The following is a 17207-nucleotide window of genomic DNA, read 5'->3' as shown; positions in this document are numbered from 1 at the left end:
CTTTTTTCTTAGGAGGTCTGAGATTTTGTTAGGAGCCTGGTTTCATTTTTTTCCTTCTTCCCCACACGCAAATCTTTGCCTTGATTTTTCAGCCTGTAAAATGGGGCTGCGTTCTAAGTGTATCCCTAGCCTGCTGCTGGCCACCTCCTGCCCCTTCGTAGGGGGGCTGGGATGAGGAGCAGACCTTGGATTAGGCCTCAGGTAGAGGTGATCAGATTCCTAATGATTGGGATTTTGAAGACTGGGTGAATCCAGGGAATCCAGCCTTTCTCCCCTATCATTGTAACACCCAGCAGCCTTGAGCCAAGCCTCCACAGTCTGGGAGGCCCTGCTTCAGGTACCAAGGAGGCGGCTGGTTTGTACTTCTCTGGGAGCTCTGTTGCCCTGAGGTAGCACACTGTCCAAGGTGGCCTGCCAGAGCTGAGGATTCTAAGCCACCATCTTTTGATTACTCCTGGGGTCTAGTCTTACTCATCAAGTCTTTGGATTGGAAGGGTTGGTACTGCCTTTAGGGATAGCCCTTAAGACTTTACAAAACACTTTCTTATCTCACTCTGCCCTTAGGTGAATGGTAATTGGCCCCCTTTTATGGAGAAATTCCTCCTCCATAGGCTTATGGAGATTAAGGGAACTGCCCAGGGTCAGAGTTAGAAACTGGCTGAGCCAGTCTCCCCCACCCCCCCAACTCCCCACCCCTTTAAAGGACAACTAATAAGGAAAATATTCAGGAAAGTAAAAAGATAAGCATCGTCTTTCTATTAAGGAAGATATTGCAAGGGGGAGGCAACTTAGCACAGTGACAGATCATACTTAAGGGCTCAGTAGTAGCTCCATAATCATTTGTTTAGAAAGATACTTGACTTTATTGAGGAGCTGTGGGCATAGCTGTTTGTTTGCTGAGTGGGTGGTCCTCTTGGGGAAAGGGGTGTGAGGGCAGTGGCAGCCTGGGAATGCCAGACTCCTGGCTGGGAATGGAGAGGCTGTTAAAGTTCTCCATTGGCTGCAGCTGTGCTTGCAGTTGCTCTGGGATGTTCTCTGCCATTCCAGGTCTTCCCTGTCCCACCTCCTGACTTTCATCATCACTGCCATTGCCCCTCTGAGATGGCAGCTCTTTGGAGATCCTAGAGTTGAGGAAGGCCAGAGTCCAAAGGGGCTTTTGGAAGCCATCTGGTTGCTTATCATTTTACAGAAAGCTCAGGTTATCTGTTAGCCAAAGTGTCTCCCAGGTGGCACCAGAGGAATCAGGATGCCCATGCCGGTTCTCTCTTCCTTCTCCCTTGTTTCTTCAAGGAGAGAGAAATGGGAGGCCCTTTGAATGGTTGGTGCTGTAGGAGCAGAGATTAGAAGAGGACTAGGCCTGGCAGCACGCACCTCAGGGTGACCCAGTGCAGATGCTGTGACTTCAGGTCCTCCAGACACAAGCCTTCAGCTTTCCTCCCTCCCCTGCACTGGACCAGCCATTGACACACCCCAGCCCTGAGAAGGCCAGAGAAGCCCTGCCCAGATGGAGGAGGTATTGCTCAGAAATGCTCTCAGTTTCCTAATAACAGTGCCTGCCCTTTCTACTCTGCCTTACTGATGAGCTCTTCAAGATGGAGTGTAAAGCATGGTGTGAGGAGGTGTGAGAAGCATGAAGCAAACATCCAGGATTAAGTACCTAATAGGCTCACCAGTGAGTGAGATGTGGTGGAAAAATATGTTAGTGGCGTTAATCAGAGATATCTGTAAACTTTAAAATAACAGCTAACAAATAATGAGTACTTCCTATGTGCTTCCTCAGGCACTTTGCAAGTATCAACTTGTTTAATCTGCAGAATCCCAATAAGTTAGAAACTCTATTCTGATTTACAGAAATCCAGAGTCACTCAGGTAGGAGTGGCAGAGCCAGGACTCTGGAGCCCAGGCTCTTGCTTAGCCATTGCACCGCCCTGCTGCTAATGGTGAAGTGGGGTGATCTGGGCTGACCCTGGGGAAGTAGCAGCCCAGTGAGCTTTCCAAAGAGGCACCCATTCCATAATTCTCACTGTGTTTCTGCAGTTTCTTCTTCCTGGGCCTTGCCTTAATCTCTCTGAAAGAGGCCAGGCCTAAGGGATGCAGTTCTTACCTGGGGGGAGGACAGAGTGGTCCCTGGAGGGAAAATGCATTGAGTCCACCACCACCCATGTCAGCGTTCATGTCATTAATTTCATGGGCTGGACCCTTGGCAATCTTTCTTCTTCATCCTCAGTATGTAGTGTGGGCTAAATGGTTGTTGTGATGAAGGGCGTTTTTCAGTTGTTACCAAACTGGAATTATAAATACGTTTGTGATTGATGTCCCTTCTGCCCACAACAGACATTGCTAATTGATCACAGGCTTTTCCTGAGCCTGTTTTATTGAGGATCCTCAGTACAGCATCCCAAGCAGCTGAGATCAACCAGTTACAGGTGGAGTTAAGATTTAGGCTTTAGGAACTTCTAGGTGGCGCAGTGGTTGAGAATCCACCTGCCAGTGCAGGGGACACGGTTCAATCCCTGCTCTGGGGGGATCCCACATGCCGCAGAGCAACTAAGCCCGTGCGCCACAACTATTTGAGCCTGTGCCCTAGAGCCCATGAGCCACAACTGTTGAGCCCATGTGCCATAAACAAGAGAAGCCACCACAATGAGGAGCCCGCGCACCACAATGAAGTGTAGCTCCCTCTTGCTGCAACTAGAGAAAGCCCGTGTGCGGCATCAGAGACCCAACACAGCCAATAAATAAATTTATTTTTTTTAAAAAGATTAAGGCTTTATATAAACTGAGCCTTCAGAAGGTTAGGGACTATGTTGTTTACCATTACTTTCCCAGCGCCTGGCACCCAAAACCTCTTACGTCAGTGGTCACGTTTCATGATAGAGCTGCAGGAGCCCAGGGCTGGCATCTTCAAAAACAAGTTGGTATTCTTGGGACAAACCAGGAAGCTCACTGTGTCTCAGTTCTGTCTTATAGTATAATATGGGGAGAACCATGTCCACCCTTCCTTACCTCAAACTGATACATTGTGAGACTTAGATGCAGTGATAGATGAGGGAGACCTTATGAGCTGATTAGCCCTGGTCACCAAGAATAAGGAAAGGTAATTTATCTGAATGGGTGGTTTATGCTCTCTTTAGCTCTCCCCTGTGCCCTGAAGCAGGGCCTACATAAAACCTCTGCTTTTCTACCCGCCTTTCTCCCTCCTGTCTGTCCTTTGTCCTCTGGGGTCTCTGCAGTTTCCTCCCTCCTCTCCTTTCTGATCTGCTGGAGGAGGCAAAATTCTGGGCTTGGTGCAGTCAGAGCTGAGGCCTTTTAGGGCATTGCCTTCACAATAAACAGTGCTTTGATTCCTGGCTGTGCTTTGCCCCTGGCCCCTATGCTGAGTGGCATTATCCTCGCCTGGCAGGTGAGCTAATAAGGCTCAGAGAAGTGGATTTTGGTGCTGATGGCCTCAGTCCCTTGTAGGGTCTGCTTGAGCTGGAGCCCTTTGGGACCTCAAGAGCCTACTGTTTGTGTCCTGCAGTGCTGAGAGGCCAAGGGTGGTCTTGGCTTTCAGATCCCTGGGCTCAGCTACCTTCTCATTGTGTGACCTTTGGCTAGCCATCTAGCCTCTGGGTCTCCTAAAACAGGGGTAACTCTGCCCTTGCAAGGATTAGAAAGTACACAAAAGGCCGGCAGCAGGAGGAGGTCAGAGGTAAATGCTTAGTAAGTGGTAGCCATTATTATTTAACGGATCCGGACCTCAGGGTGCTGGGTGAGCAGACAGCCAGGTTTAGGGGGAGGGTGGAAGCTGTTCGGCTGTAAGGAACAGGCAGACAGGTACCTTCATTCTTCTGACAGCTGTGGTCGGGAGCTCATTGTGAAACTAAGCCTTGACCTCATCCCAGACTGATTTTTTTGTGAACTCATGTCCGTCAAGACACTCAGCTTGTGGCTTCTTGGCCTGACCAATCTTGGTTCCTGATGCTGGAGACTGGATGGTGGGTAAAGAGTGGGTGAGCTCCTCATACATCCCTCCCCTGGCTGCTGTCAGTTTGTGTAATTAAAGCACGCTCCCTTCCTGGTCTTGTGAGCTAGTTAATTCCTGTCTACACGTCCTGTCCCTAAATGTGAGACCCTGGACTGGGGCTTAGAGACCCTGGGTCCCTTCCTGTCAGTCTCACTCATTGGCAGCTCATTTCTCACACAGTAATTGGCATCAGCATTGCGCAGGAAACTTGTTAAAAATGGAGAAGCCCATGCTCTGCCCCTCTCCACAGACTGCTTTCTGGAGCTTGGGGGAAGGCAGGAATCTACATTTAACCAAGGTTCCCCACTCCCCACGTCCTCAGGTATTCTTAGATTGTGGAAGTGGTGTTGCAAGCCTGCTAGCTCACTGGTCTCAATTTTCACAGCCATGAAGTGATGGGTTTTCATATAGCCTTCTGCTCAGGGACTCCAGCTGAGTGGGAGGTAAAGTGGGAAGGGGTCTTGGGCTCCATTTCCACCAGAATAATTCTGCAATTTATTTTTCTTTTCAAGAAATTATTAAATATTTGATACAAAATGTAAAATAAAAAGTAAAACATTGAAACTAGAACCCGTGTACCCACTACCAGTTCTTAAGAAGCAGCACGGCCCTGATTTTAAAATGCTAAATGATTAGGTCAGTCTCCCAAGGCAAAAGAAACGAAAGCAAAAATAAGCAGATGGGACCTAAGCAAACTTAAAAGCTTTTGCATAGCAGTGGAAATCATAAACAGAGCAAAAAGACAACCTATGGAATGGAAGAAAATATTTGCAAACAGTGAAACTGACAAGGGGTTAATTTCCAAAATATACAAATAGCTCATACAACTCAATATCAAAAAAGAAACAACCCAATCAAAAAAATGGGCACAAGACCTAAATAGGCACTTCTCCAAAGAAGACATATAGATGGCCAGTAGGCACATGAAAAGATGCTCAACATCACTAATTATTAGAGAAATGCAAATCAAAACCACAATGAGGTATCACCTCATACCAGTTAGAATGACCATCATCAAAAAGCCTACAAATAATCAATGCTGGAGAGGGTATGGAGAAAAAGGAACCCTCCTATGCTGTTGATGGGAATGTAAGTTGGTACAGCCACTATGGAAAACAATATGGAGGTTCCTCAGAAAACTAAGAATTACCATATGATCCAGCAATCCCACTCCTGGGAATATACCTGGACAAAACTATAGTTCAAAAAGATACATGCACTCCTATGTTCATAGCAGCACTATTCACAATAGCCAAAACATGGAAACAACCTAAAGGTCCATCGACAGGTGAAAGGGTAAAGAAGATGTGGTACTTATACAGTGGAATACTACTCAGCCATTTAAAAAAATACTGCCTTTTGTAGCAACGTGGACGGACCTAGAATTATCATACTTAAGCGAAGTCAGACAAAGACAAATATTATATAATATCACTTACATGTGGAATCTAAAAAAAATAATACAAATGAACTTATTTACAAAACAGAAACACACTCAGATATAGAAACCAAACTTCGGGGGAAGGAGAGGGATAAAGTAGGAGTATAAGATTAACAGATACACATTACTATACATAAAGTAGATAAGCAACAAGGATTTACTGTACTGTATAGCACAGGGAAGTATATTCAATTTCTTGTAATAACCTATAATGAAAAATAATCTGAAAAAAATATATAACTGAATCACTTTGCTGTAACTTGAAACTAACACTATATTGTAAATCAAGTATGCTTCGATTAAAAAAACCCAAAAACTAAATGTGGTGTTGTGGTTCTGAGTAAACCCCTGTCAGAATTAGCAGGTGAAACTCATTTGGTCTATCAAGATAACCTCAAGTGTGTCCAGAGAAAACCTACCTTAGAATTACTAAGCAGATTCCTGGCTCCACCATTCCTGAGCAAGAATCTTTGGAGGGTGGGACTCAGGAGTCTGCATTTTGACAGGCTCCTAAGAAGATAGATAATTTTTTTGCATCCTGAAATTTTAGGGCCCAAGTCCTTTGTAGCAGTGGTTTCAGAGGTAGCTTATACCCCTGTAAAGCTGATTTCATCTAAGGATGTGGTAGGGTGGTCAGTGAGTGTGAGGATAGAATTAAAGGACATTAGGACTGAAGGTCCCCACACCCCAAGAACAGACCTCTGAGTAGAGAAATTGAAGGCACCCAGAGGTGAATTCTTCCAAGTTCCAACAGTGAGGGCTGTAGTGCCAGCGCCAGGACTTGCATTACTCTCCCGACTATTAGCTCCGTGTTCTGGACACTGACTCACTGTCATGGAACGTGGGGCAATGGTCCTTCCTTCCTATTGTGGCCGGATTTAGCAATTAAAAATACACGATGCCCAGTTAAATTTGATTTCCAGATAAGCAGCAAGTAATTTTTTTAGTATAAGGTATCCCAAATACTGCATGGGACATACTTAATCTAAAAAAATTACTGTTGTTTACCTGAAATTCACTAAATCTGGCAACTGTAATCCTTCTTTAGAAAAATTTTAAAGTACCAGACAGATTTAAGAATTGATTCAGGGACTTCCCTGGTAGCACAGTAGTTAGGAATCTGCCTGCCAATGCAGGGGACACGGGTTGGAGCCCTGGTCTGGAAAGATCCCACGTGCTGCAGAGTAACTAGGCCCATGTGCCACAGCTACTGAATCCCGAGCGCTTAGAGCCTGTGCTCCACAAGAGAAGCCACTGCACTGAGAAAGAAGCCTGCGCTCTGCAATGAAGAGTAGCCCCTGCTCGCCGCAGCTAGAGAAAACCCATGTGCAGCTACCCAACGCAGCCATAAATAAATACATAAATAAATAAGTAAATAAATATTTTTTAAAGAATTCATCCAGAGATTTAAAAAAATAACCATTATGCGTTTATGGTAGTTTCCTGTTTAACTCTACACTTATTTAAGCTGTTAATCCTGTGAGCTAGCAGCCACCATGAACACCTTTCATAGTTTGAGAAAATGAGAGGTTAAGTCTTACTCTAGGATCTTCCGTGCAAGGTGCCTTTCTGCCTCCTAATGAATCTGCTTGCTTGACTTTCATTCTTCTGTGTCCCTGTTAATGCCTGTCGAGTTACAACCTGCATGAGAAGTTAGTCAGACAAGACCATCTCCCCTGGCCTTGTGAGTTACTTATTTGATGGCAGCCGGTGGTTAGAGCATTCTCAGGTGGACTCCAGAGTCCATGCTGTTAATAGCTGCTCTGTCCTGCCCCTTAGTCCAACAGCCTAATTGGGGCCAGGGGTGGGGTGAGTACGCTAGGGGTCACATCCTCTCTACATTTGCTGGAGGAGGAGGGAGTGGAATAGGGCACCAGTGAGCAAGGGTGGGGAGTCTGCTGGTGGGGCAAATTGTCTCCATATCCGTGGTGTCCCAGGGCTCTGCTCTTACCCAGTTGGGTATAGTATGTAGCACTGACAGGGCCTTCAAGGCTGGCCCAAACTCAGCAGCAGAGACAAATCAGCTGCTTTGGGGGAGCAAGGCCAATCTGGCTGAACTGGATTGGGGGAACTTGTGTTTACCCAAGAACTGCAGTTCCCCATGTGCTTCTGGGGCACTTGGCAAGTCTCTCCCATTTCTAACTAGAGTTTTCAAGTTACCAAGAGTCCTGCAGGGCTGGAGCTGTTAGGTCATTTCAGAGAGTTAGGAGACAGGATTAGTGAGGGTGCCCCACCTGCCACACTGGATAGATGGCTGGTGAGGCTCTTTAGGGCCTGTCTACCACACTTCCAGAGGGAGCCGAGAGCCTTTCCTGGAGAAGTGCGAAGAAGTTAAGTCTCTGGTGGAAGTGGGGCCCCACCCCGAGATCCGCTTCAACCAGAGCACCCCTCCTTTTCTGTCATGTATTCCAGTTCCATGTCAGAAGCCATTCTTAAAAACAGGGGGGCTTTCTGGGACTCTGTTATAGGCACCATCAGTGGTTGTGGGGAGTGGTACCTGGAATGCTTGGGTCCCTGAGGCCCTGCCCCCCAGCCTGTGAGTGGGTGTAGTTGTGCACAGAGCGTATCTTGTCAAGTGGGAAAATTGGCTTCCTGACCTGTGGGAAAAGCTCTGGATCACAAGGCAGAAAATTGATGTTCAGTGCCAGCTCCACAACAATTCACTGGTCGCTTTGGGCACAGCCTGATCCCTCTTGGGCCTCAGTGGCATGAGTTCTCAAGTCCCTTCCTACCTCTTCCCTCCAATAACAGGGATAATCCAAAGTAATTTCTTGGGGATTCAGAAGCCTCTTGCAGCAGAGAATGCCTTAGACTTAAGACAGTAAAAATTGAGTTTGGGTTACCTAAGGTGGTGCGTGACCACAGGGACAAGGGAAAACCAGCTCTGAGGCCAGCAGCCTCCCACATATGGACGATGGAGTCAGTGGAGCAGCAGATCATTGCAGCCTACCTGAGGATTGGCTCAGAAATCCAGGGCCCAGCTGCTGGATGATTGGCTTGACCCTCAGGGTTTAGGAGAGCATGCAGGAGCCCACAAGCTGGATATGGCTTCAGGAAGGGTTTTGTTTTTTAATGTGAATTCATTAACAGTATTTAGAAAGCAGAAAATTTATCTTCCATATCAATTTTATTTTTCTACCTTTCTTGAAAACTCAGAAGCTCTGGCAACATAAGCTTGTGTTTATGGGTGGCGTTGTGACTGCTCTTGTGGGTGCTGTCCTCTTAGCTGGTGTCTGCTTCCCAGCTTGCCATGCCTGCCAGCCAGCCTTGTGATGTATGGTATAGTCGGGGCCTGGAGGTTTAAGTCTGGGACCTCTGGGGAGTTCCTGTGCTGTTTTCTTTGCTGCACGCTCTGTTCAGTTTTCCACAGCTGGTGTCTGGTGTTTGGGTTGAAGCACGCTGATTCTAACTAACTTGAAGGGGAACGGGGCATAGGTCTAGACTCCAAAGGGGTTGCAGCTGCCAGGCTGCACAGCTTTGCTGTTCAGATATAATGCATAGGGGTAATTAACCTCTTTTCCCAAAAAAGAATGCCCTGGATGTCCTTTGAAAAGCACCGATACCAATGTAAACTTCTTCATTCAGCAAATATTTACTGTGGGCTAGCCATGTACAGGCTGCAGTCCTGGGTTCCTGGGGCCAGTGAGCAAAGCAGAAGAGCCCTACCCTTGTGAAACTCCCAGTCATTGTCCACATAGGGCACACTGCCAGCTGGTGAAGCCCAAGGTGGAGTCAGGCTGTACCTGGGTTTCAGTCCAGCCCTGCTATGTACCAGGCAGGTGGCCTCCCTGAGCCTCAGTTTCCTCACCTATTACTAGGAGTCATCATCGTCTTACCTGCCTCCTAGCATGGTTGTGAAAAATAAATGAGCTACTGCATGCGAAGAACTTTGGCATTTTGCATGGATAGTGTATGCACTCAGTAATTGATTAGTCTAGTGGGGTTGAGATGCACACAAATGCAACCATTTCAGGGCCTAATGAGCGCTCTGAAGATCCTGTGTGATAGACCGAATTAGAACTTGATCCAGAGTTGCTAGTTGGGCGATTAGGGAAGGCCTTGAGAAGAATTTACACTGAGATCTGTGAGTAGTGTCACAGGGAATATATTGTGTGTGACCCTGGGCAAGTCTCTTCCCTCGATTTCATCTTCTGAACACCTGGAATGTCTTTTTGAGGCAATTATGTGAAATTACACATAGAAAGCAACTTAAACCAGTTTTTGGCACCTAGTCAGCACTCAGTTAAAGGTGGTTATTATGATTACCATTCTAACTAGAATCAAATGTGCTCTTCAGAAAGGCTGGGGTTAGGGAGCTGGTGCTTGGAGGCCAGAGGCTTCACTGGCTGCTAATATATTTCAGCTGTGATGATTATTAATTCGCTTTGGGGTAGGACTTCAGCGACTGATATCAGTAGTGGGATTGACCACAGCCACCCCAGGGCGGCAGAGTCCGTGTCTGGGCAGGGAGAGTCACCGCAGGCTAAAGGGTCACCGCGGGCTAAAGATAGTTGACTGGGGCTGAGCCTGGGCTGGGCTAGACGGCATCATGTGACCAGAGCCCGCCACCCCTACCTCTGCCCCTCCTCCCAGGCCAAGGGGCACAGGCTCTTCAGAAGCTTCCTTTGAGCGGAGCCTCAAGATGATCTGACCTTCTGAAGGCTTCCTCTCTCTGCCTACTCCTTTCCGTAAAGGCACCCTTCAGCTCCCTTCTGTGTTTCATCTGCAGGTCTGGGGGAGGTCAGGGTGGGAAGGCTGGACAGAGAGAGGCTTCTGAGAGGTGATGGCAACGGTAGGAATCAGCAAACAAGGTGAGGATGGTTAATGCAGCATTTTTTTTTTTTTTTTTTTTTTTTTTTTTGTAGAAGAGTGCTCCTGCCAGGGGTTGGGGTGGTGTTGGGATCAGCGGCGATGGGATGAAATGATGGTGGCCCCCAAGCTCCTCCTCTATAACTCCACCACACTCGCAGGCTAGATGACAGCTGAGAATACACCAGGCTTTTCTGACTCTGCCCCAGACTGGCCTGGGAGGGACGGGCACAGGTGGGTGATGTAATCTAGACTCCTGCTGCCCTTGCTCTCTTCCCTTAAATGGTTTCTCTGCCTTCCACAATGAGGGTCCTGGGCTGCAGCTCAGGCAGTGGTAGGGGCAGAATCCATGTCAGCTGGACGCCTACCCCCACCCCTCCACCCCCTCCTCACTGGGGCAGAGGCAGGAGTGGAGGAACTGGGAGGCGGGCCTGAAAGCAATGCCTCTTTCCTCACAGGACTGTGGGGGTGCCAAAGGTAGGGACTTCCTCTGGGTATGCTTGGTGGCAATTTCCCTCCCCTCTCTCTGGGTGGGGGAGAAGGGAATTGTCAAGTTGCCAGTGTCCAATCCGGTGTCACTTGCCTGGCTCTGTGACCTTAGGTTTCTGTGCAGTGGGCCTTGATTTTCTCCAGTGTATAGAATGATACTGTGCAGCCCAGCCATTAAGGGCCTGCCCTATTGGCCACAATGAGGAGGTAATTTGGATCCTCCTCCTAGTGGTAGAGAGCACAGGATTTAGAGTCAGATTGCTTGGCTTCAGATCCTGTTCTGTTGCTTGCTGGCTGTGATCTTGGTAAATAACCTTTCCACCATGTGCCTTGGTTTCCTCATTTGTGAAATGAGACCAATTAGAGAAACTAACTCAGCGTTAGAACAGAGCATGGCATCTAGTAATTGCTCATTCCATTAATATTACAACCACAGCTTGTTGCTAGCATCTCTTCTGCTTTGATGAGAAGTCTCACTGGTTGAGATCTTACTTTCTCTTCTCTCTACTCTAGATGTGAATACCCTTTGTTCAGTTGAGGAAGGTGAGGAAGGCCAGGAAGGGTGGTGGGTAGTGTCTCCAAGGTTATACAACTGATGAGTACTGGAGTCTGGACTGGACTAGGACCCAAGGTTGATTTCAGGTAATGAATTGCCTCTGGGGTCAAGGTAGGGCTGGGGCATGGGTTCCCCTGGCAGCCAGCAGTGCCTAGGACACTTGTTTCTCTGCCTGGAGGAAGGCTCCGGCTGAAGGTTGAGGCCATAGGCTCAGGAACTAGCACTTGGAAAGCAAAGCTTCTTTTCTTCTCTGGTGTGAAATCTTAGAGGAGATGGGTGTGTGAACTTGCCATTCATTAAACAAATGTCAACTCTGTTGCCAGGCCCTGAGATAGGCACTGGGATCACTGCTTTGAAAGCAGCCTGGTACCTGCTCTTAAGGGGTGGGGTGGGGTGGAGGGTAGATAAGTAACCAGGCAGCTAACAAACAACGCAGCGAGAGCACAGAGCCAGGATACTTCACCTGGGATCTGGTCGGACTCCCCCGAGGAGGTCGACCTAATGGCCAGGTATAGGGCAGCAGGTGGGTATGAACTCCAGTAATGCAGCCCCTAGCCCCTAACAAATTACCTTGTTCCCTGAGGTAGAAGTTATTTGCAATCAGGGTAAATTTGGTCTTTTTAGATACTTTGCTAATCTCCAGGAGACGATGCCAGCCCCAAAATAAATGTTTGGCCTTTCCCTATTCTCCTGGCACTAAGGCCTGAAATCTAGTAGTTCTCTCTGGCCAGCCCCATCCTGCAGACTTCTTGTATCTAGCCCAGCCCCATCTCACTTTTCACCTACACTCATCCCTCAGTTTCATTTCCAGCTTTTCTCTTCCTCTTACCCGTTCTTTTTACCACAACCTGATGAGTTTGACTCACCCACATGCCTTCTCCCCCTAAAATCCTCCCCTAGTTTCCTGCTCCTTAGACCTCCTAGATCTGACCCTTCTAGGTAGCTTTTTTCCCAAAAGGTCAGCAGCTTTAGGATTTTTCTGGAATAAGAAATATGGAAAATACAGTTGACCTTTGAACAACACAGGTTTAAACTGTGTGGGTCCACTTATACGTGGTTTTTTTTCAATGGTAAAAGCAGTACCACGTGATGTACGATTGGATTTTTCGGCCGTGTGGGGGGTGGGTGCCCCTAACCCCTGTGTTGTTCAGGGGTCAGCTGTACTTTGTTTTTACCTGGGTTTGTACTGGGTGTATTTGTGCTTATTACTAGCCCGCTTGTAGGCTGACAGAAACTGCTTGGGGCCAGGCTCTCTTCCTCTTCCATGCTGAGTAAAAGATGGAGTGACTGAATTTCTCCAGCTGCAAGGGAACTCCAGGCCTTCCTTATGCTCTTCCTTCCTCACTAGTGTGGCAGGGGTTTATAAAGCCTCCCCAGGGACCTGTGGCAAATTCCCCCTTCTTTCTTCCCTCTTTCCTGGGGAGACCTGACATGGAGCCAGCTGGTCCCTGGGGGGCAGTGTCCGAAAGAACAGCCAGGCCGGGGGAGGGGAGGGTGAATCTGTAACCTGACTAAGTGAATTGAGCCAGTTGATCCCCAGGAGTTTTTTTCCCATGCACTAATTCTTCTCATGTTGAGAGATTATTTGATGGTTTCTTTCTCTCTCTCTAACGATGAGGATGGGGATTGCTTGGAAATATTAAGAAGCTGCCTTTGTGAATTTAAATTGCAATAGCCTTTATTGAGCATTTACTGCATGCTGGGCACTCTTACTGTGTTCTGTTCATTTAGCTGTCAGATCAGCCCTGTGAGATAATTATGACTTCAGTTTTACAGATGAGGAAACTTCAAAGAGGCCCTGCAAGGGGCAGAGTAAATAGGGACTCCAGCCAGAGTCAGATAACAAAATCCATGTGCTTCACTATGGGCTGTCTTCCTTCCCCATACAGTGTTTGAGTGAAGGAGTGGCCCACACTTGATTGGAAGTGGAGGTGCAGAGACTGCCCAGAGGTTAGACAGTCGAGGTTGTGTGGTTAGCCACCTCCACTTTACAGGGGAACCACCTCTCTGCTGTCACCACCCCACTCATTAATCCTCTCTACCCTGTCACCCCTCAGCACTCAGTTTCTGCCCCTTGTTCCTTGTCGTTTTGCATTAGCCGTAATGGTTTAGCTCCACTTCTCCGCACCGCTCTCAATCTTAAGTGAAAATAGTGAGTTTGCCTATCGGATAGAGCTTCCCAAAAGCCCCTGGTCACCCCACCCCTGACTGCACATAGAGATTCTGATAGGCTTCATTTAATACACAAATGCATGTGTGTTTTTAGAAAGCTCCTTAACCTGACCCCTCTGGAACAACATACAGTACCGGCTCCTAGCCAACTATGCTTCTGTGGGATGGAGAGTGGCTTTTCTCCTTTTCCATTTACCACGTAGTCCCTGGCTTACCTTAGTCAGGAGAGAGATACTCATAGAGCCTCTTCTGTCTGCCATCCTCCTCTCCTTGAATGCTGGGCTTCACCTCAGCATACTTCTGCCTTCCCCTCTACCTGAGAACCTCTCCCTGTTACCAGTGACTCTTTACCAGGAAGCGCCAGAGAAGTGCTGTAAGATTGCACCAGGAAGACTTTGACCCGTTTTCCCACCAGTGGACACCAGTGGGATTTCTGGTGAGCTGGAAGGAGCAATGGACAAAGGCAGTTGAGGCTTCTGGCTCCCATCCTGGCTCTTCCCTAAGGAAGCCCCTTCCTCTTTGGGGGCCTCAGTTGCCTGTCTTGTCTGCGAAGGGGGAGAATTAGAACCATGGGCCTTTCTGCTGCTCTACAGCTGTTTTCTTGGGGAGGTGCAAGGTGGTGAGTGTAGTGTTTCCTGTGCTGGGCTTGGGTCAGTGGCAGCTGGCACAAGTTTCAGAATGTAGAGGTGGGAGGAGAGGGCTTGTCCCCTGACTTCGCTGGGATGGTGCTGGATGTAGGGACTGGCACCTTACACAAAAGATTGGTTTTCATTGGGAGTCATTTTAAATGCTATGCCCTGCATATTGTGGAGCTTCTGTGTATGTGTGTGTGGTTGCCTGATGAAGGTAGGTGGTTGGGAGGGGACCCAAAAAGTGACGTGTAATCGAAGTCAGAAAGCCTAGTCGTTTTGCCAGCCTGCCCCAGGGCCTGACAATAGCTCATCTGAGCCTTCCTGAATTTCCCTGGGCCCCACACTGTTTTAATAGAGCTAGGGATTTTGCTTAAAGGTAGAAGTAGTTCTGTCTTCCTGGAGGACTTTTCTCTCTCTGGGGAATTTTGATCTTCCTTGGAGCAGGGGCAGCCTGAGGCCCTAGCTGGAAGCAGAGCAGGAATAGGGCACTAATGGGTCCTTGGGATAGAGGGAGGCTAGCTAGGGATGGGACTTTTCCAACAAACTCCACACGGGGCTAGTTGAAGGGTCTTTCCTGTATGTGCCCAGATGAGCCACATACCCCTGGTCAGCTTGGGATTGGTGGGGAAGTAGGGAATCAGTGGGGTCTTTTAGTGGCAATAGGGCGCTCTCATCAATTGGAGACTGAACTTTTAGTACTTTACCATGTCCCTTTGTGATCTTGGTGAACAGAATGTCAGGCAGGGTGATTGCAGAATCTGATTCTTCCCAATTTTAAAAGAGTTTTTTATTAGAGGAAATAGACAATGACCTGAAAAACTTTTCCTTAAACCTTTTTCAGTAGTCTTCAGGAACTTGCCCTCTGAATCTGATTCCCCTTTCCAATTTTGTGTTACTGAAGTTGATGTTGCAGGCCTTTTGGCCTGCTCTTGTCCTGGTAGCATGCAAGAAGTGTTGCTGGAATCTGGAGGCTGGGCCCCTGGAAAAATGATTACTGCCATAGCTCATGTGTAATCGAGGGAGATGATCTTTTTTTCTTTAATATAAATTTATTTATTTATTGGTTGTGTTGGGTCCTTGTTGCTGCACGTGGGCTTTCTTTAGTTGCGAAGAGTGGGGGCTACTCTCCTTTGCGCTGCACAGGCTTCTCGTTGTGGTGGCTTCTCTTGTTGTGAAGCACGGGCTCTAGGCACGTGGGCTTCAATAGTTGTGGCACTTGGGCTCAATAGTTGTGGTGCACAGGCTTAGTTGCTCTGTGGCATGTGGGATCTTCCTGGACCAGGGATCAAACAAACCCGTGTCCCCTGCATTGTCAGGCAGATTTTTAACCACTGTACCACCAGGGAAGTCCCAAGGGAGATGATCTTCTAATGGCTGTCTCTGCTGGTCCTAGTCAGGGAACTGGGTGGAGTTAGCTTTCCCTGGGCCAAACCAGAATTAGCAAGAAAATCAGTGGGGAATAAGTAGTTTCTTGGGCCTAAGGGCTCCATCCTCTTGGGACTGAGAAGATTTTCTGGTTCTCCACGGCTCAGCACTGAGAATGGGGGATGCTGTGTGTTGGATTACAGAGCCCCAGCTCTCCTTTGGCATGTAGGGTGTCTTGAGGAGCCAGTGGCTCCAGTATGGGGTGGAAGCCAAAAATGCAGTGGCTTCACAGGAGTCCAGCAAGGACTCTCTCTACTCATTAAGGGAACCTTGCGTCTAATCAAGGAGTAGAACATTCCTTTTGAGATCAGCTGGACAAATTTCTCTGCTCAGGGACTGGGGGCACCTCTTGCCCCGTCATGGCTAGCCAACAATGGAGGCAAAGTGATGGGCGAGCAGTGGGTGAGCAGAGCCCCAGGATGTGCACCTTTTCCCGTGGATCCATGGGGGTGGAAGTGTTCAGAAACTCTTGGTCTTCAGAACCAAGTTGGAAAAAGTGTAGGCGTAGAAAGGACCAGACCTATCAGAGCCACTTCCTTAAATTTTTTTTTCTTTTTTCTTTTTTTTAAATTAATTAATTTATTGTCTGTTTGGTCTTTGTTGCCGCACACGGGCTTTCTCTAGTTGCAGCGAGCAGGGTCTACTCTTCATTGTGTTGTGAGGGCTCCTCATTGTGGTGGCTTCTCTTGTGGAGCACAGGCTCTAGGCACGCAGGCTTCAGTAGTTGCGGCACATGGGCTCAGTAGTTGTGGCTCATGGGCTTAGTTGCTCCATGGCATGTGGTATCTTCCTGGAGCAGGGATCAAACCCGTGTCCCCTACATTGGCAGGATTCTTAACCACTGTGCCACCTAGGAAGTCCCTTTTTTTTCTTCTTAAAAAGCTCCTGGACTTCCCTGGCAGTCTAGTGGTTAAGACTCCGTACTTCCATTGCAGGGGGTATGGGTTTGATCCCTGGTCGGGAACTAGGATCCAGCATGCTGCGCAGCGCAACCAAAAACTTTTCTAAAATAAATAAAAAAAAAAAAGCCGGCTGTCTGGCCTTGTTGAAACTACTGGATAATCCCAAACAAAATTAAATCACTGTAAACATACTACTTAACTCCTGGTAATACTCGGTTATATGTCTTCTAGAGTTCCTACTGTGTATGTGTATGGATACATCTTTTAATTTATCTTACAAAAATGGGATTATAACTTTTCTCATTTATTGTGTTAATCTTTTCATGTCAGTAGAGATCATTATCTTTTTATGACCACTCTAAAAGTTGTTCAACTTTTATTTAGCCAGTTCCCTACTATTGGACATGTATTGTTTTCAGTTTTTTTGAAATTACAAATAGCCCTTTCAACATCTTTGCACATAACCCTAAATATTTGTCTAACATATCATTAGGATAAATTCCTAAAGGTGGAACCACTGAGTCAGGTGGGGTCTCACATTTGCTTTGGAAACTTGGAACGCAGGAAAATCTTCCCTGAATGGCTTACACTTCCGTTGACCACAGGTCACTTGAGGACAGAGCTGGCCCTGACGTGTGGAGCTTAGAAGAGGTCCCTGGACTTCTTGATTGCCTGCTTGGGGGTTTTATCTTGCCTTCCGAAGTCTGTTCACACACAGACTTCTAGAATGTTAGAGCCAGAGAGGGTCTTTCAGATTCCTTTATGAAATCTGTGA

At 47.6% G+C, this 17207-nt stretch overlaps 1 protein-coding gene across 3 annotated transcripts in view; it reads left to right on the top strand.

The window, feature by feature from the left end:
• LARP1 (La ribonucleoprotein 1, translational regulator) overlaps nt 1-17207 on the top strand; it is a 57455-nt gene that overhangs the window by 18004 nt on the left and 22244 nt on the right. The gene's annotated exons all lie outside the window — the stretch shown is intronic.

This window comes from Hippopotamus amphibius, chromosome 1, assembly GCF_030028045.1.
Source record: "Hippopotamus amphibius kiboko isolate mHipAmp2 chromosome 1, mHipAmp2.hap2, whole genome shotgun sequence".
NCBI classification, from domain to species: Eukaryota; Metazoa; Chordata; class Mammalia; order Artiodactyla; family Hippopotamidae; genus Hippopotamus; species Hippopotamus amphibius.
The sequence above is the reverse complement of the archived record's forward strand: the minus strand, read 5'-3'. Positions and strand labels throughout refer to the sequence as shown.